At 36.9% G+C, this 20,624-nt stretch overlaps 1 long non-coding RNA gene across 1 annotated transcript in view; it reads left to right on the top strand.

Moving 5' to 3' along the window:
- The first annotated feature begins 886 nt into the window (after window positions 1-886).
- Window positions 887-20,624, top strand: part of LOC105523900 — a 32,352-nt gene continuing 12,614 nt past the window's right edge. Inside the window, exon 1 of the long non-coding RNA XR_001003663.1 lies at window positions 887-1,024. This is a non-coding gene — a long non-coding RNA (uncharacterized LOC105523900). The remainder of the gene's footprint in view (window positions 1,025-20,624) is intronic.

Below are 20,624 nucleotides of genomic sequence, written 5' to 3'. Positions count from 1 at the left end.
AAGTCTGCCAACCCCCAGCCTCAGAGGATAAGAGGGAGAGGCCAGGAAGCATCAAGGAGCTAATATACATATAAGTATATAAATACGCCATGCATCTCAAACCTTCCGCCTCCAGCCAATTTAACTGATGCCACGTGGAACAGAGACAAATTACCCAGCTGAGCCCTTCCCAAATTCCTGATCAACAATAGCAAAAGCAAAATAAATGACTGTTTTAAGGCATTAAGTTTTGAGTAGTTTGTTACATAGCAAGAAATAACTGAAACACCTTACAACCATCCTACAAAGGAAGATGTTGTTATGCAGATATTTGGATGAGGAAATGGAAGCTCAGAAAGATTAAATAAGGCACTGAAGTTCACACAGCTGGCAAATAAGGAGCTGGGATTTCAGCCCAGGTCCTTTCAATTCCTAAGCTTTATTTGTGATACAGTAGCCCCATAATATTCAGCCTTTACTCTATTGCAATACATTTTATGCCCATGTCAGTCTTCATTAACTCAAAAAAAAGTGTACTGACAATTGTCACCACAGGTAAGCACTGCACTAAGCTTTGTGGGGAAACAAGAGATATAATTTAGATGGAATCTGAAAATTTTACTTTTTACTTAGCTAAGAAGACCAAAGGTTATTATAATGTGATGATGGATGAAATATTGTAAATTAAAATTTGACACATTTACTCTGAAGGTGGTGGCCTACAGAATCCCATTCTAGGTAACAAAACCTTCAGAAAAGCTATTTGTTTGATCTTTATATCACAGTTCTAGGACTTTCCTTTAAGGAGCAAGTCGTCAGCAGTCAGTGAAGAGATGGCGTGAAAGCTCATCCTGCCTACCCGCAAAGTTAGTTACACATTAGTGTTTTACTTTGTTTTTTCATTTCAGATTAACTGTCCTCTTCCATGTTCAAACCATATGTAACTGTAACTGAATGGAAGTTAAACATCTGGAAACTGTTAGGATTGAATAGCAATGAAAGGCAGGAAGCACAAGACTATGGAAAGTGGTTTTGAACAACCAGGGTAAGGAATGTAAAGAAAACTAAGCATATTCCAAGTTGTCTGCCATTATCATACACTCTCAAGGTCGTTACTAGAGATGGGTCACTCTGAAGTGAAGGCTGTCAACTAGGAACACAGCTAGATGAAATACAGTATGGTGAAAATGGAGGCAACTATGGGTTTAAAGGTCATTTCCTTGTTTATCAAGGGCCCTACTTAAGTGTAGGCTGCTTGAGAGCCAAAATATGTCACCTTTATAATATTTGATAGCCAGTGGTTTGTTGGGACTGGGACATACCAGCTTACAATAACTGATTACATTTTTAGGAATTTTTGTGAGCCGATTGTTGAACTTTGCCATGATAGAAGCATTTACACCATGGAATCTGGCAAATACAATAAGTCAGGGCTCTTTTTTAAGAGAGCCAGTTTGCCAGCACACCACTGAGACAGAATCAATTAAAAATGATTAGCCAGTAGTCCAAAATTCTTTAGAGTGTGTGATAAACTATAACGCATTCATTACATTTATGCTTTTCAATAATTTTTAGTGACATGAGAAACAAATCTGGAAGCAAAAGTATAGCTCCAATATAGTCCCCAAAATGCTAAAACATATAGCTATATGTACAAAATTATAAGAAAGAAAATGCATCAATGTCTTCATAGTGGTTATCTTTGGGTTGTAGATTTACAGGTAACTGTTGTTTCATGCATTATATCTTTCAAGTATTTCTATAAGCATTGCTTTCTTAATTAAAAACCATTCAAAATAATGTACTTAAGTATTAACCTTTTTAAATTTTGTGTACAGGAATGACAGAGGGAGGGTTTACAGGAAGAGGGGTTGGAAGAGGAGGACTTTCTCTTCTTAACTCATTCAGTCCTGTGAGAAAAGGATTGAGGAAAAACCATTATGATTGAATTGGAGCTAGGAGTTGGGCTAGGGTCACAGAGGGAATGAGTAGAGAAGCAAAAGACTAATAGAGAGAGGCAGGAAAAGAGAATACTAAAACAGGGATCAGAAACTGTATCCCTAGCAGCTACATAAAGAAGCCGTGTCATAGTCATTTCACTTTTTGAGCATCAATTGTTTCATCTCCAGTGTGTGCAGACCACACTAGAAAACAATGCACAAATTTCATTTTAATCAAGATGTTCTAAGTGAACTTCCTCTTAAGGGCAGTCAGCTCTCAGGGTGGGTGTGCGGCAGCATGAGACTCACCTGGCAAAGGAAAGTAGAGGAATGTTTGCTGGAGAGGAAGGAAGGGAATTGAGCAAGATGAGAGTAGAGGGGTGTCGTTTAGTGAGGGTGCTGGAAGAAAACTGTCCTAATTGTCAAACCTCAATGGTAGTATCAAAGGGATGTTTGCGGACAAAAATATGGCTCCACGTTTGTTTTATTTTATATGTAGATAAAGAACCCTTGCTTCTCACAGACAAATTTCTAACTTCTACCAAGGAATTTCTGAATGTAGTCTATATGATAAGATCCCTGATTATGTGTTATAATGAAAAGATCAGGAATCTTCATTAGAAGATTACTCTGAAACTGAATAAATTTTGTTTAGTAATGTTTTAAACATATCTCTTAAGGTCCAGATTATTTTCTAGGATCACATTATAAAATACAGTAGAATTTTTTTTTTTTTTTTTTTTTGAAATGGGGTTGCATTTTGTCACCCAGGCTGGAGTACAGTGGGATGATCCCTGCTCACTGTAGCCTCAACCCCCTCGACCTCAAGCGATCCTCCTGCCTCAACACCCCAAGTAGCTGGGACTACTGGCACATACCACCAAGCCCAGCTAATTTTTGTATTTTTCACAGAGACGTGGTCTCATCATTTTACTCAGGCTGGTCTCGAACTCATGAGCTCAAGTTGTCCACCCACCTTGGTTTCCCAAAGTGCTAGGATTACAGGTGTGAGCCACAGCACCCAGCCTAGTAGAGTTTTTATTAGTTGTTAACTCTGACACTAATGTAGTTAGAAAGAGGTAGAAACTAATGGCTCAGTATATTACTTTATCTGTGGGTTCCAATTATATATACAAAGTTGTTGCTTATTTCTACAATAGTTTCATGTCTATTGTAGTTATTCTCACTCATCTTGAAGAAAAAAAAATCCCCTGATGTGATAAAGTACAATGGTTCCTACTCACATATTTACAATGTAATTAAAGTTTAAACTTTAATCTTTTTATAAACCTTAATATGATTTAACGCATATACTTTATCTGTGAGTTCCAATTATCTATTCAAAGTTGTTGCTTATTTCTACAATAGTTTCATGTCTTTTGTAGTTATTCTCACTCATCTTGAAGAAAAAAAATCCCCTGATGTAAGTACAATGGTTCCAACTCACATATTTACAATGTAATTAAAGTTAAACTTTAATCTTTTTATAAAACTTGATTTAATGCATGCCATGTGTGCCTTTTTTTCAAAGAGATCTGTATTTTTTAAACTACTTTGTAAGTCAGTCTCATGTACACATATGATGTTGGAGCTAGTTGGTTATCTCCATTTTAATTGTATTTTTGAGACATTATAAGAAAAACATCAATGTTGCATTCCACTGGATCCCTCTTCCCAAACAGACCTGGATGAGTCTAGCTTTGCCCAGGACCGTGGACTTCCATGTTATGTGGGGTTGGGTGCTGAGGACATCGACACATCTGTAACTAAATCAGTGAACCTCAGTGGGAGCTGAGAGCCATGTCTCTGGAATGAGGGCCTCTCATTCCTTTGTTCTCGATATTTCCTGGCAACGTGTACACAAGCACATGCTATTAACAGATGGTGGAAGGCATAATTGGGATTTTTATCATAACATATCCCTCATGCTTCCACCGTGCGCCAAAGAAGAAGAGATGCTTGGACCAGCTAGCTTCATCACAGCAGGACTAAAACCTCCTACTGTACTTCAAACTTCCCAAGACCTGAGTCCCTCCACGACAGACTCAACCACTCAGTTAGATGTGGTTTTCAGTCAGAAGTACAGAGCCAACTTTGGCAGACACGTTCCTTCAGATTCCTTTTAAGATCAGTTGTTAATGTGAGAGAGACTGGAGCCTAGTTTATCTGGTAAGTTGAGGCATACATCTGCGCTGCAGAGCTGAGGCCTATGGGATTGGCAGAGAGCCCTAAACTCTGTACAGACAACTGTGCCACATAACCCGCACAGATGAAAAGGTCTCCTTTGCTTAACCCCATAGCTATGTGCTGAGCAAGTCAGAAAGAAAGCAGGAACAAGTATGGCAAAGAACTTAGCCAAAGAAGCTTAAGAGGATTAATTTTGATTTTTTGCTGTTGATGTTCAAATCTAGTGTGTGCCTTCTCAGTTCAAAATTGATTACCCAGGTCTGCTTTATAAAAGCGTACATACATAGTGCATATTTTTAAGAGAAAATTAATTCTTCATAATTTATAAGTCTCTAAAGAAGTATAGTTCATAATGTTCATATGACTCTTGTGCATTTATGCTGCTTGCATCATCCAAAGAATTTGAGGGGTTTTGTTAAAAGTATCTGCTGGCTGGGAATATTTCACATTACACCCAGGATGATTAAAATCGCAGGGCTACCCTTTGGGCACATGCCTGAGCATTGTAATCAGTGAGGTTTATATTTAGTGGTCAGTAGCATAGCTAAAGAAGTATCTCAGACAGCTTGAAATCTAACATGGTGGTGGTTATAGCTGGTGGTTAGGAGCTGGGAATCAGATGGTTGGGTTCAAATCTGACCCTTTCTCCTACCAGCTAAGTGACTTCGATCAACACACTCAACTTCTCTAAACCATGATTTCCCCATTTGTAAATAGGCATGAAAATATTATCATGGGGTTAATTATATAATTATAAAATATTTTAAAATATGTAAAAGAAATAATTATAAAATATATAAAATGTCACACGGTTGTGAGTTTTAAATGAAGTAATAAGTGAAAGTACTTACCATAATACCTGTTGCATAATATGTGCTAAATAAACATTAGCTATTATTTATACAAAGTGATAAACAGGGCTACATAATTTTCTAGCCCCACAGCAAAATGAAAATGTGGAACCCTTTGTTCAGAAAGCAAAGCAAAAAAAAAAAAAAAAAAGTGCTGTTAAAGCTTAAAAAAAGCTTTTTATTCTTTTTCATGCTCTCTCTCAGCTTGTGAAGGTGATATTGTATTTAATTACTGGACTTTTCAGATTTACAAAAAAAAAAAGAAGAAGAAAAAAGAAGAAAATGGAAAGTGGAGTTCTCAAATTACTCCCTCCAGGTTTCCACTATTATTAGCATCTTGCATTAGTGTGGTACATTTGTTATACTTGACAAACCAATATTGACACATAATTACTAACTAAAATCCATAGTTTATATTAGAATTCACTCTTAATGTGTATAGTTCTACATGTTTTGAAAAATGCATAATGTCATATATCTACCATTGCAGTATCATACAGAATAGTTTCACTGATCAAAAATATCCTTTGATAGCTGGCTAATCATATGCAAAAAAAATGAAACTGGATCCCTATCTTTCACCATATACAAAAATTAACTCAAGATGAATTAAATACTTAATTGTAAGACCTTAAACTATAAAAATCCTAGAAGAAAACCTTGGAAACACCATTCTGGACATAGCTTTGGGAAAGTTTTTATGACTACATCCTCAAAAGCAATTGCAAGAAAAACAAAAATTGACAAGTAGGACTTGGTTAAACTAAAGGGCTTCTGTACAGCAAAAGAAACTACCAACAGAGTAAACAGACAACCTGCAGAATAAGAGAAAATATTCACACACAATGCATTCAACAAAGATCTAATATCTGGAGTCTATAAGGAACTTAAAGAGTTGAACAAGCAAAAAACAACTCCATTAAAAAATGGGCAAAAGACATGAACAAACATTTGTCAAAAGATGACATACAAGTCACCAACAAACATGAAAAAATGCTTCTCATCACTAATCATCAGAGAAATGCAAATCAAGACCACAATGAGATATCATCTCATACCAGTGGAAATAACTATTATTAAAATGTCAAAAAACAACAGATGTTGGTGAGATTGTGGAGAAAGGGAATGCTTATAAACTTTGGTGGGAATGTAAATTAGTTCAGACACTGTGGAAAGCAGTTTGGAGATTTCTCAAAGAACTTATAACAGAACTACCATTTGATCTAGTAATCCCATTACTGGGTATATATCCAAAAGAACACAAATTGTTCTACCAAAGGGACACTTGTACTTGCATGTTCACTGCAGCACTATTCACAATAGCAAAGACATAGAACCAACCTAAGTGCCCATCAGCAAAGGGTTGGATAAAGGAAATGTGGTACATATATACCATGGAATACTACACAGTTATAAAATAGAACAAAATCACCTGGCCAACATGGTGAAACCCCATCTCAACTAAACAAACAAACAAACAAATAAAAAAATTAGCTTGGCATGGTGGCAGGTGCCTGTAATCCCAGCTACTCAGGAGGCTGAGGTAGGAGAATCACTTGAACCTGGGAGGCAGAGGTTGCAGTGAGCCGAGATCGCGTCATTACACTCCAGCCTGGGTGACAAGAGCGAGACTCTGTCTCAAAAAAAAAGGAACAAAATTGTGTTCTTTGCAGCAACATGGATGGAGCTGGAGGCCATTATCCTAAGCAAATTAATGCAGGAACAGAAAACCGAATACCACATATTCTCACTTATAAGTGGGAGCTAAACATTGAGAACTCATGGACATAAAGGTGGCAACAATAGACACTGGAGACTATTAGAGAGTTGAGGAGGGGTTGAAAAACTAACAATTGGGTACTATTCTGTATCTGTGTGACAGGATCATTTGTACCCCCAACCCCAGCATCATACAATATAATCAGGGAACAAACTTGCACATGTACCTCCTGAGTCTAAAATAAAAGTTGGAGCTGGGCGTGGTGGCTCACGCCTGTAATCCTGGCACTTTGGGAGGATGAAAAGGTGGATCACTTGAGTCCAGGAGTTTGAGACCAGCCTACATAACACTGGCGAAACCCTGTCTCTACAAAAAAATACAAAAAACTTGACTGGGCCTGGTGGGCGCACCGGTAGTCCCAGCTACTACTGAGGCTGAGTTGGGAGGATCACTTGAGCCCAGGAGGTGGAGGTTGCAGTAAGTTAAGGTTGCACCACTGCACTGCAGCCTGGGTGACAGAGTGAGACTCTGACTCAAAAAAAAAAAAAAGTTGAAAAAACAAAAAAGATTCCTTGTGCTTTGCTTCTGCATCCTTTCCCCGCTATTTCCCCCAGTCCCTGGAAACCACTGATCTTTCTATTGTCTCTTTTGCCTTTTCAGATGTCATATAGTTGGAATTATATAATATGTAGCTTTTTCAGACTAGCTTTTTTAAATTAGCAATATGCATTTAAGCTTTCTCTTCCATGATTTTTTATGGCTTGATAGCTTATTTTTATTGCTGAATTTAATTGTATGGATATGCCACAGTTTATTCATTCATCTACCAAAAGACTTCTCGGTTACTTCCAATTTTTGGCAACTATGAATACATTTGCTATAAACATTCATGTGCAGTTCTTTTGTGTGTGGGCATAAGTTTTTAATTTATTTTGATTTTAGCTATTCTAATAGGTATGTGGTGGTATCTCGTTTTTGTTTTAATCTGCAAATTTGTAACAGCGTATGACATGGAACTTTTTTTATATGCTTACTTGCCATCTGTATATCTTCTTTGCAGAGGTGTCTGTTCAGATCTTTTACTCTCTTTCTAATTGGATTGTTTGTTTTTATTGTTGAGTTTTAAGAGTTCTTTGTATATCCTGGGTAACAGTCCTTTCTCAGATATGTCCTTTGCAAATATTTTTTCTGTCTGTGCCTCATCTTTTCATCATCTTAATGAAGTTTTTCACAGAGCAGAAATTTTTTATTGTAATGGAATCTAACATCAATGTTTTCTTCTAGAAGTTTTATAGTTTTCCATTTAGGTTTGTGATTCATTCTAAGTTAATTTTTGTGTAGTATAAGGTTAGATTCTATATTCATTTTTTGCATGTGGATGTCTAATTTTTCCAACATCATTTATTGAAAATACTAGCCTTTTCCCGGTGAATTAACTTTGCTTTGTCAAAGATCAGTTGACAATACTGTGTGGGTCTTTTTCCAGATTCTCTATTCTGTTCCTCTGCTCTATTTGTCTATTCTTTCACCAGTACCACATTGTCTTGATTACTGTGGTTTGTAGTAACTCTTGAGGAAGTGTAGTGTCAGTCCTCTGACTTTGTTCTTCTTCAATATTTTGTTGGTTATTCTGGGTCTTTTGCCTCCCAATGCAAACTTCAGAATCAGTTTGTTGTTCACCACAAAGTAACTTTCTGGGCCACTTTATTGAAATTGCATTGAATTCTGTAGATCAACTTGGGAAGAACTGATATTTTAATAACATTGAGTCTTCTTATCCATGAACATGGAATATCTCTTCATTTATTTGTGATCTACTTTGATTTCTTTCATTAGAGTTTTGTAGTTTTCTTCATATACACATGAAATCTTACATTTTGTTAAATTTATACATAAATATTTTATATCTTTTATTTGCTATTTAATGTTGTTCTGAGTATAAAAATTAAAATGCAAATTTTACCATTCATCTCATATCATGCAATTCCAGTTTTAAGTGCAAACATAAAACATTTAATTCATATGTAGAATCACCAGAATTACACAGTGGAAAATCTGTACAGAATGTATGTCCATGAAAACAGCCCAGCTGATAAATGAGAAGTGGTGGAGATACAGGCAGTACAGCTGATCACAGAAGGATGTTAACTAACTAGAGAATAAAGAATACTTCAGCTGGAAAGGAAATAATGTTGATCTCTAGTTCAAGAAACTAGGTCCCAAATGAAAAGTGGCCAGGGTCACACAGGTAAAGACTGATGAGAACCTCTCTTACCATCTAAGCAGCATTGTTGAAATTCACTATGTAATATTAGTTCAGGTTTCTTATATACTGGATTTTAGGTCTGCTGACATTCAAAGTTTTATTGAGCTTGACTAGATACTTCTGGGAATATTCAGATGTACACACTGTGAGTCCAAGTAGAATCCCAAAGCAGTTACGACTGTCACAGATGTAGCAATACCTTAGGCCCCAAAACTTGTTGAAGGAGAGACTAAATTAGAACTAGTCACACTGACATGTTTTTAATATTATGCATTGATTCTGCTGGGAAATAAAAGAGGCATCTTCCTTCATGGGGGAGAAAAGTGACTGGTGTGTATGTGTTCTTGGCAGGAGTTTTTGCCATCTGAGCCAGGCTCAGTTGGGGAGAACATCAGATTCAGAAGAGACCTGAAAGATAAACTCATTCAGTGGCTTTTAAACTGTGTTCTAGGGATCTACACACATTTCATTACATTTATTTTATTATTTGAAAAACTAAGTTAAAAAATGCTTACTACTCAAATATGTTACAGATCAAAGCTTGACATGGTGGAAATCACAGATAATGATAATCTTCAAATGTCTCATGAGGAAATGCTATACATGGTAACTTATGAAATAGGTATACTACTTTTATCTGTGCTATGTATTAGGGAGCCATACAAGACTTCATTTTATGAAAGGATTCCCTTGCACAAAAGTTAAGTTTGAAAATCACTGATCTATTCATCCCCCTCCAAATAAGCCTCTAAGAACTGTTGATAGATTCATAATACATGTTTAACAAATTTCAGTCATTATTATTTCCAACAGATAGAGAAATTGAGGCCTAGGTTGACTAAATGACTTGCCCAACACATCCAGATATTTAGCAGCAAAGCCAGAATTTTACCTGTATCTTGACTCCTAGATCATTTTTCTTTCTACTCTATTGCAATTGCCTCCAGATTCCATCCCCAACAAATAGCTAAAATATTAAGTCTTCCAGGCATAGGCTGTATTTACTGTCCCTTTGATCTATCCTTTTCTTAGTCCTGGGAGCCAGGAGGGAAAAAGAGAGAGAAAGAGAGGAGGTGGGGGGGGGGAGAGAGAGAGAGAGAGAGAGAGAGAGAGAGAGAGAGAGAGAAAGAGATATTTGACATCTTTAACACTTGGGACAAAAAAGTGACAATCCTACTTTTAAATGTTTATCCCATTTTCCTTATAAAAACACTTATATGTGGCAAACCATGGATCCCAAATTTCGATCAGAAATGTGATCTTTCTTTCAGAGATCCCAAAGATAGCCAATTATTTAGAGCCTAGAGGAGAGGTAAGAACCCACAGCTACCATGAATGAATAAATGATGAGTTCTGACCATCGTTCTCCAACTTTACAAACTGTGGCACTACACACAAATTTAAGATATCCACAAGCCCCACTTTTGAAAACTTTACAGTCACAATGCAGCCTGTTCTGAAGATACTTTCAAACCATTCCTTCTCCCTCCTTCTCCCATCCTCTATATATTGATATATTCTTGTCTATGCCTATCTTTCTAGTCTTTGAACACCTCCAAATTCAGGCTTAGAGCAACAAATGAGTAAATGGGGAAAAAATTAAATCCCCAAACCGCTTTACAAAGTCTTAAATGTATGATTAGAATATTATTGTAATATCTATATGGCAAATAATAGGAACTCAATAAATACTTGAATTAATAAATTTGTTTTACATATTTTTATGGAATATTTCTTATTTTCTGTCTACAAGTTAAAGTGATTGTTGAAAAGCACACAGACTGATAAAATGAATAACACAGTAAGCAAAGCTGCCTTTATAGGGAGGTTCGGCCCATGTCCTGCAACACTAGGCTACTTGCTGGTGGGCTTTAGTGATGGTGATGAGTGATTTACCTGAATTCAGCCATCTTTAACCTACTCCCCCTTGTGGTTAGTGTGAGACATTTTAAGGTGGCTGGTGTGGCTTTCACTCCTTTAGCACTATGTTCTGACCTAGAGATAAAATAATTCACGGACAGAACCAAACTCAAAACCAAAACATTTTAAGAGTGGACTAGACTAATGTGAATGCGGGAAGACCTAGAGAGCCAGGCCCTTTTCTCTTGATCTCTTTCTTTCCTAAGCAGCTCCTTCACCTTCATCAAGACTCAGCTCAGGACCAACCCCTTCCAGAAAGTTTGTTCTGGTTTCTTGCTCTGTGAGTTTGAGGCCTCAACTTGTGACTGCCTCTATCAAAGAGCCTATCACTCTGTGTCTCTCCTCACTAGTCCCTAGTCCCCAGTGGACTGTGAACAACTGGAGGTGGGGGCAGGAACTGTGTCTTGCATTTCTTTGTTCCAAAATGTCTTCTTTTGCCAGCTATGGAGTAGATGTTCAATAAATGTTTGTTGAAATAAATAAGTGGTTCTTGCCACTAAAAACTTTAGACAATTGGTATAATATCTCAGGTTGCAATTTTCTCATTTATAATCTTAGGGATTTAGGACTTTAAGTCCCTAAAGAGTCTGTGTGTCTGGAATTACATTTATTATCAAAATATTCTGTAAGACTTGGTCCCCTTTTGACTTTCAAGTTCTTTTTTTTTTTTTTTTTTTTTTGAGATGGAGTCTAGCTCTGTCACCCAGGCTGGAGTGCAGTGGCACGATCTCGGCTCACTGCAACCTCCACCTTCTGGGTTCATGCCATTCTCCTGCCTCAGCCTCCCAAGTAACTGGGACTACAGGTGCCCGCCACCACCACGTTGGGCTAATTTTTTGTATTTTTAGTAGAGACAGAGTTTCGCCGTGTTAGCCAGGATAGTCTTGATCTCCTGACCTCGTGATCCACCTGCCTTGGCTTCCCAAAGTGCTGGGATTACAGGCGTGAGCCACCGCACCTGGCCTTGACTTTCAAGTTCTTTTATTTGGGGACTTTTGAATCTTTTTGACTCTATGGAATTGTATGTCATGGTATTGGTGGGAATATTGGTGGGAATGGAAAATAGCCCAGTAGTTACTAGCAAAGATGGCATTGAAGAGATTTCTTTATAAGTAATTGTCTGAATGATTATTTTCCAAAAAAAATCATCTATTCCATACAGACCTCAAATAAGTTTTTATTTACATTTTTTATGTCATTTCAAGACATACCAGCTTATGGAGAGGTCTAGAAGTATTTCCTCCGCTTGGCTTGGAGCTCCCAACATATCAAGTTTTAATAATATTTGACTCAGGACCACAAAGCATTATTTAGCAAATATACAGTTTGTGTTCAAGACATTTGAGAAAAATAAAAACGTGAAGAAAAAATTACTAAGCTTCTCCCAACATGGTTTAAATTTCTATGTTGATTCAATGAGTAAACATTGAAAAATGTATATGACTGTGAATCTAAGAATAGTAATACTTAGACTCTGCCATAAAACAAAACTTTGTCCAGGCTTTTCTCAAAAAGATAATGGATAACAAGTGTTGGCAAGGGTGTGGAGAAAGGGGAATGTTTGTACACTGTTGGTGGGAATGTAGATGGATGCAGCAAGTATGGAGGTTTCTAAGGAAATCAAAAGAAAAACTACGAAACTACCGCATGACCTGGCAATCTCCCTTCCGGGCATATACCCAAAGGAAATGAAATCACCACCTCATAAAGATAGCTGCACTTTCATGTTGATTGAGGCATTACTCACAATAGACAAGATATGGAAACAACCAAAGCATCTGTCAACCGATGAATGGATAAACTGTGATATATATAGTATGATGGAATACTATTCAGCCTTAAAAAAGATTCTGTCATTTGAGACAACATGGATGAATGGAGAGGACATTATGCTAAGTGAAGTAAACCAGACCACAGGAAGAAAAATACTGCATGATCTCACTTATATATGAAATCTTTTAAAACATTGAATAAATAGAAATGGAGAGTATAATGGCGATTGGAATGGGAGGATGGGGGAAATGGGCAGATGTAGGTTAAAGGGGACAAAGTTGCAGTTATATAGGATTAATTAATCTAGAGATCTAATGAATAACATGAGGAAGACAGCTAAAAATATTACATACTGGAAATTTGCTAAGAGAGATTTTTGGTACTTTTGCCACACACACAAAAATGAGTATGTGAGAGGATGGATGTGTTAGTTCACTTGACTATAGTAATCACTTTATCATATATGTGTATATCAAAACATCATGCTGTACATCTTAAATATATACAATAAAGAAAGTGTTCAAACTGCCTAAGATCTAGAAGACATCAGAGAGGATTGTATACAAGTCTGGCAGTGAGGCAACGTGAGAATTCATTGTCTTATCCCATGTCTCTGTTTTGTTTCTGTGAGAATTTGGGTCTATTGGAGGCAGAGAGAGTGGTGTGCTCTAAGGATACTGACAGCTGGAACTTTTGTTCTTCTAAAGTAGGAAGCACTCAGAAGTGGGAATGCTTGCAGGAGACAGTCCTTTCAGAACTGAGGTAAAAATTTTTCAAATTAAAAAAAATTTTTTGGAGGCCATGGAAAGAAATTGATATTTTTAATGAACTAAGTTAGGACAGGAGGAATCTGCAACTGGTCAGAAAATAGAATTTTAAGTAAAGGAAAGAAAAATAAATGTTGTAGATATCAGGATGTTTGTTGTTAAGCAATATTTTTTGGGTGTGTTTGTGTTGTTGTTTTTTGAGCCTTACTGCTAGTTTGTAAAGAGGGACTTTTTGATTATAAAGAAAACTGCAGGCCAGGCATGGTGGCTCATTCCTGTAATCCCAGCGCTTTGGGAGGCTGAGGTGGGCGGATCAACTGAGGTCAAGAGTTCGAGACAAGCCTGACAAACATGGAGAAATCCCATCTCTACTAAAAAATACAATATTAGCCGGGTGTGGTGGCACATGCTGTAATCCCAGCTACTTGGGAGGTTGAGGCAGGAGAATTGCTTGAACCTGGGAGGCAGAGGTTGACGTGAGCCGAGATAACGCCATTGCACTCCAGTCTGGGCAACAAAAGCAAAACTCCATCTCAAAAAAAGAAAAAGAAAACTGTAGTTTGAAATGTAAAATGACCCCATAATGAGGCCTGTATTTGCCTCTACTGCAGTCTTTTCAGGAATGTAGGCACAGGTTAATCTGTATGTAAAGGATTATGTTAGCCTCTGAGAGACTCTGGGAAAGCGTTGTCCTGTTAAAGTCATAAAGGCTCTTCTTTTCCTTCAAAGACTATTTTTTTTTTCTATGTAGAAAATCTACCAGAAAACCTTACCAAATGTCTAAGGATGGCAAAAAGAGTTATCTTAGATCTTCTGTTCGTGTTTGGGAATTCTAATAAACTGAATTCATGTTTTCGTTTATTTTTTTGTTTTGTTTTACATTTTTGTGAGTACATCATACATCTATATATTTATAGGGTACATGAAATATTTTGATATAGGCATACAATGCATAATAATCACATCAGGGTAAATAGGGTATCCATCATCTCAAGCATTTATCCTTCTTTGTGTTTCAAACAATCCAATTATAGTCTTTTAGTTATTTTTAAATGTACAATAAATTATTGTTGATTGTAGTCACTCTGTCATGCTATCAAATACAAAATTTTATTCATTCTATCTAATTATATTTTTGTACCCATTAACCATTCCCACTTACCCCTCACCCCCCCACTGCCAAACTATCCTTTTCAGTCTCTGGTAACCATCGTTCTACTATCTCCATGAGTTCAATTGTTTTTATTTTTAAATCCCACAGATAAGTAAGAACATGCAAAATTTGTCTTTCTGTGCCTGGCTTATTTCACTTAACATAATGACCTCCAGTTCCATCCATGTTGTTGCAAATGACAGTATATTATTCTTTTAATGACTGAATAGTACTCCATTGTGTACATGTACATTTTCTTTCTCCATTCATCTGTTGATGGATGCTTAGGTTGCTTTCAAATTTTAGGTATTGTAAACAGTGCTGCAACAAACATAGAAGTGCAGACATCTCTTTGATATACTGATTTCTTTTCTTTTGGGTATATACCTAGCAGTGGGATTGCTAGATCATATGGTAGCTCTATTTTCGGTTTTCTGAGGAACCTCCAAACTGTTCTCCGTGGTGGTTGTACTAATTTACATTCCCACCAGCAGTGTACAAGGGTTGCCTTTTGTCCACAACCTTGCCAGCATTTGTTATTGCCTGTCTTTGGATATAAGCCATTTTAACTTATGTGAGATGATATCTCATTGTAGTTTCGATTTGCATTTCTCTGTTAATCAGTGATGTTGAGCACCTTTTCATATGCCTGTTTATCATTTGTATGTCTTCTTTTGAGAAATGTCTATTCAGATCTTTTGCCCATTTTAGAATGGGAGGATTATTGGAGTTTTTCCCTATAGAGTTGTTTGAGTTCCCTATATATTCTGGGTATTAATCCTTTGTCAGAAGGGTAACTTGCAAATATTTTCTCCCATGCTATGGGCTGTCTCCTCACTTTGTTGATTGTTTCCTTTGCTGTGCAGAAGCTTTTTAGCTTCATGTGATTCTATTTATCCATTTTTGCTTTGGTTGCCTATGCTCATGGGGCATTATTCAAGAAATCGTTGTCCAGTCCAATGTCCAGGAGAGTTTCTCCAATGTTCTTTTTTTTTTGTAGTTTCATAGTTTTAGGTCTTATATGTAAGTCTGTAATCCATTTTTATTTGATTTTTGTGTATTATGAGAGATAGGGGTCTAGTTTCATTCTTCTGCATCTGGATATTCAGTTTTCCCAGCACTGTTTTTTTGGAGAGACTGTCCTTTCCCCAGTGTATGTTCTTGGCACCTTTGTCAAAAATGAGTTCACTGAGGTGTATAGATTTGTTTCTGGATTCTCTATTCTGATCCATTGGTCTATGTGTCTGTTTTTGTGTCAGTCAGTACCATGCTGTTTTGGTTTCCACAATTCTTTAGTATTATTTGGGGTCAGGTACTGTGATTGCTCCAGTTTTGTTTATTTTGCTCAGGATAGCTTTGGCTATTCTGGGTCTTTTGTGGTTCCATATAAATTTTAGGATTATTTTTTCTATTTCTTTGAAGAGTGTCATTGGTATTTTGATAGGAGTTGCACTGAATCTGAAGAATGCTTTGGATGTATGGACATTTTAATAATATTGATTCTTGCAATCTATGAACATGAAATATCTTTTCATTTTTTGTGTATTTTCTTCAACTTCTTTTATCAGTGTTTCATAGTTTTCATTGTAGAGCTCTTTCACTTCTTTGGTGAGGCTAATTCTTAGTTTTTTTTTTGTAGTTACTGTAAATGGGATTATTTTCTTAATTTTTTTTCAGATTGTTTGCTGTTGGCATATAGAAATGCTGCTAATTTTTGTATGTTGATTTTTTAATCCTGAAACTTTGTCGAATTTATCAGTTTGAATAGTTTTTTTGTGTGGAGTCTTTAGATTTTTCCAAATATAAGATTATATCATCTACAAACAAGAATAATTTGACTTCTTCCTTTCCAATTTGGATGCCCTTTATATCTTTCTCTTGTTTGATTTCTCTAGTTAGTACTTCCAGTACTATGCTGAATAACAGTGGTGAAAGTAGTCATCCTTATCATGTTACAGATCCTAGAGGAAAAGTTTTCATTTTTGCTTCATTCAATATGATACTAGCTGTGGGTCTGTCATATTTAGCTTTTATTGTGTTGAAGTATGTTCCTTTATACCAGTTTTTTGAAGGTTTTATTAATAATGGAGAGATGTTAAATTTTATCAAATGCTTTTTCAGTATCAGTTGAAATGATCATGTAATTTTCGTCTTTCAGTCTGTTGATATGATGTATCACATTCATTAATTTGTGTATGTTGAACCGTCCTTCCATCCCTGGGATAAATTCAATTCAGTCATGATGAATGATCTTTTTAATGTGTTGTTGAATTCAGTTTGCTAGTATTTTGTTGAGGATTTTTGCATCAATGATCATCAGGGATTTGGCCTATGTTTTTCTTTTCTTTTTTTGATGTGTCTTAGTCTGGTTTGGTATTATGGTAATACTGGCTCCATAGAATGAATTTGGAAGTATTCCCTCTTCTATTATTCAGAGTAGTTTCAGTAGAATTGGTGTTAGTTCTTTTTTAAATGTTTGATAAAGTTTTCATGTTGTTTCTGAGCTCTAACAAATACTATAAGATTGTTTACTTTGTGACAACAAAAATTTGTTTTGCTAGGAATGCCTATGCATTCCCATTTTTTACACCTGCTCCCAGAAAAATAACTGTGTATTCATATAGCACGGCCATTGGACTTTAAAAAAATAATAGGAAAAACAGGCATAACTTTATTTTTAATTTGTGGGGCACTATTAATAAACCTAGCACATTTGTAGCACTACAATGATGTTGAAGCAGGAAATTTCCCTGACCCTTCTGTGGGCAAGAACTGGAACTAGCTGGCTGCTTCAGCACCAGCAGGGGCAAGTTCTACTCACTCGAACCCACAGCACTTAACCCCTTGCTGAAGGGAGCATGCAGGTGAAGAGGTGCACGAGCTGGGGAGAGTGTTTTGGGGTGCCAACAGGAACAAACTTTGTACCAGTCCTGTGGCAGTGTTTTGGGGGTGTCCGTGACCCCTGAAGCCCCAGGAGTGTTACAGTCAGTGCTCTTTTAGCTTTGCCATCCATGGACAGCTTAAGTGTTAACAGCTCAGCAGAGAGTCAGTGTGACTGCCTTTTGTACCCACACCTGGGTTCTTATCTGGCATCCAGGAAGGATGTTGCATAAATGAATTTGAAGGATGGTCAATATGGGGGATTTTATTGCCGATGAAGGTGGCTCTCAGCAGAAAGGGGAGCTGAACAGGGGACAGACTGGGGGAAGGTAAGCTTCCTCTGCAGTCTGGCTGGGGATGGCCAAACTCCTCTCCAAAGCTGTGCCATCAAGCTGTCCCTCTGAAGTCAAGCTGCTTCTCTCCAACTGTAGTTTCTGACATCCAGCTGCATCTCCTCTTCTCCTCTCTCTGCTGGCTGAGCTTGGGGTTTTTATGCGCACACGATGGGGGGCAGGGGGGTCATGGGTGGTTTTGGAAGAGGCAGCATTCAAGTGGGAAAACAGGGATGTATGTTCTCACTTTGGGCCACAGTTCCAGGCTTGAAGGTGAGGTCCTGACTGGGGACCTGCCCTCTTCTGCCCAGAATTTTCCTGTCTCCTGTCCCTATCAATGTGAAAATTGGTTTTGATCTAAAATGATTAAATATTAGTTAACAGAATCAAAAGTTTTTTATTGCTAGAAAGACTTAAAAACTAGATCCCCCATTGATCTATTTTTAGGCTTTGTGGTGACAGAGCCTGGCACCTAAGGGACATTCAATAAATATTTGTTGACTCATGATTGACAAGTATCAATTTTGAGGCTAAAATGAAAAGTCCACTTAGAGTATAAGAAGTTTATATAACTTATTTTAACCACTGTAATGATTTTAGCTGAAGTTTTCATTGTTCTTCCTTCATTTGGATTTCCTGACCTCTGAAAAGTGGAAGACAATTTTATGTTAACAAAATTATCTCTAGGCCAGGCATGATGGTTCATGCCTGTAATCCCAGCACTTCGAGGCCAAGCCAGGAGGATTACTTGAGCCCAGGAGTTTGAGACCAGCCTGGGCAATATAGCAAGATCCTCTCTCTACAAAAAAAAAAATTTTTTTTGAATTAGCTGGGTATGGTGGCACATGCTTATAGTCCCAACTATGCAGGAGGCTAAGGTAGGAGGATCACCTGAGCCTGGAGGACAAGGCTGCAGTGAGCTGTGATCTCTTCACTGCACTGCAGCCTGAGTGACAGAACAAGACCCTTGTCACAAAAAAAAAAGAAAGAAAGAAAGAAAAAAAACCTTTAAAATAATGTGATGTCTGGGATTAGCTTCAAAATAATGAACAAGATGGGCTATAAGTTCATCATTGTTGAAGCTGAGTGATTCATACACGGGGGTGCGTTATATTATCCTCTCTACACATATATATATATGAAGTTTTATATATATATGTATATAACTTTTCAATATGTAAAGTTAAAAAAAGTATTTATAAGATTGAAATGTAGTTCCTGTGTCTTTCCCAAATATTTATTTCTCATTCTGGGTCCCTTACTTAAAAGACAAATGAGGTTGGGGAAAGCATTTCCAGGCTCCAAAAATTTGATAGTATTGCTTATCTCCCTAATCCTAGGCCTCCTCTTTAGAAGCTTCTGGACAGGAATGAAGGCTTTTGGAAGCTTCCCAAGACTTATGGTTGAACAGCCTACTTTAGTTTCCATTACCTTCTTTTCTGGGTGGAGAAAAAAGCCCTTTAGGTTCAACAATTTACAAGGATGTGACAGGGGAGGTGGTTTTCCATTGAGAAAGAGATAATGGCAGCATTCCTTCCCTGAGAAAGGAGTTGCAAGGTGCTGTTGCCTCAGGGCACACTCCGGACAACTGAAACCAGCTATTGCTGACTGGGCTGGCTTTTAATTGATTATTTTGGTACTTGTGTTGGCAATTTTCCCTTTTCCTCAGTCTTTGAAAAAAAAGCAAACACATCTGTTTATGTAACTACTAGAAGAAACATGAGGTTCTTAGCAACTGACCTAGTGTACCTTGACGGGATTGTATTATGTTTTGTGGGCATGGACTGCCATATAATTTGTGAGTCTTTTTTGATCACTTGGGTTTTGCTGGTAATATTTCAACAAAGGGGAGGAGATATTCGGGGCTCCCCTTGTGAATTGCTCCTCTTTGCTCTTGCCTTGTGAGATATTCTCACCCTGCTCCAGTATAATTGAGCCAATAAGAGTTTTAATCTTTTTTTCCTCGTTAAGAAATGCTCAAATTTATATATAGAACACTGAAATCCAATATATATTTAAGAAGTTATCTCTAGGCAGTATAAAAGAAACCAAATACATTTGTAACACTACAATGATGTAAAAATTTGTTTTGTTTGACTTAAAATGATTAAATATTGGTTAAAAGAATCAATACTTTTTTATTGCTAGAAAGACTTAAAAAAACAAACCCTGGAGATTATTCTATCTGAAAGTTCTTATTTATGCAATAGAAGTTACTGATGCCCAGAAAAACAATGTGACTTGTCCACTATCACAGGTCCCTTTGAGAAAACTTTTTTTTTTTTTTTTTGCTTTTGCTCTCTCTGAAAAGCAGTTTTACAGGGCCTGACAAAAAAATTCACTCAGCACAGCCATAGTTCAAAAGTTAGTGAGCCATAGGAGCTATGGCAGAGTAGAAAAATGAATTTGCTATCATCTGCTGTTTTGTTTTATGCAAGACACATACCATGGAACCTCCAGCTTTAGGGTTCTCAGGGAGACAATGTAATGTAATGTTTCTATTACAGGAAAAAATAGAGAAAACTCAGCCATAAAGGTTCCAGTTCAAAAATTCAGTTAACATGCATTTGGGGAATCAAAATATCCTTCTCATATTCAAAGAAAATAATTGCTGTTAAAGTCAATTTGGGGGAAGTCTGCTTTTAATAACACTCTCTTTAGAGAATAGTCACTCAAAAATTGAGAAAATAGATTCAGCTTCAAGTCAAATATTCTCTGTGCACTATACTGATAAGACAGAAATTGGGGGCAAGGGGAGTCTTTTAGAAAACAATCAGTAAATGGAGAATATATTTACCAAGTGAAATACATCTAACATTTTATTTCTCCTGAAAGAATATTTATAAGAATTAACTT

This window comes from Colobus angolensis, unplaced genomic scaffold (genome assembly GCF_000951035.1).
Source record: "Colobus angolensis palliatus isolate OR3802 unplaced genomic scaffold, Cang.pa_1.0 Scaffold48, whole genome shotgun sequence".
Classification (NCBI taxonomy): domain Eukaryota; kingdom Metazoa; phylum Chordata; class Mammalia; order Primates; family Cercopithecidae; genus Colobus; species Colobus angolensis.
The sequence above is the reverse complement of the archived record's forward strand: the minus strand, read 5'-3'. Positions and strand labels throughout refer to the sequence as shown.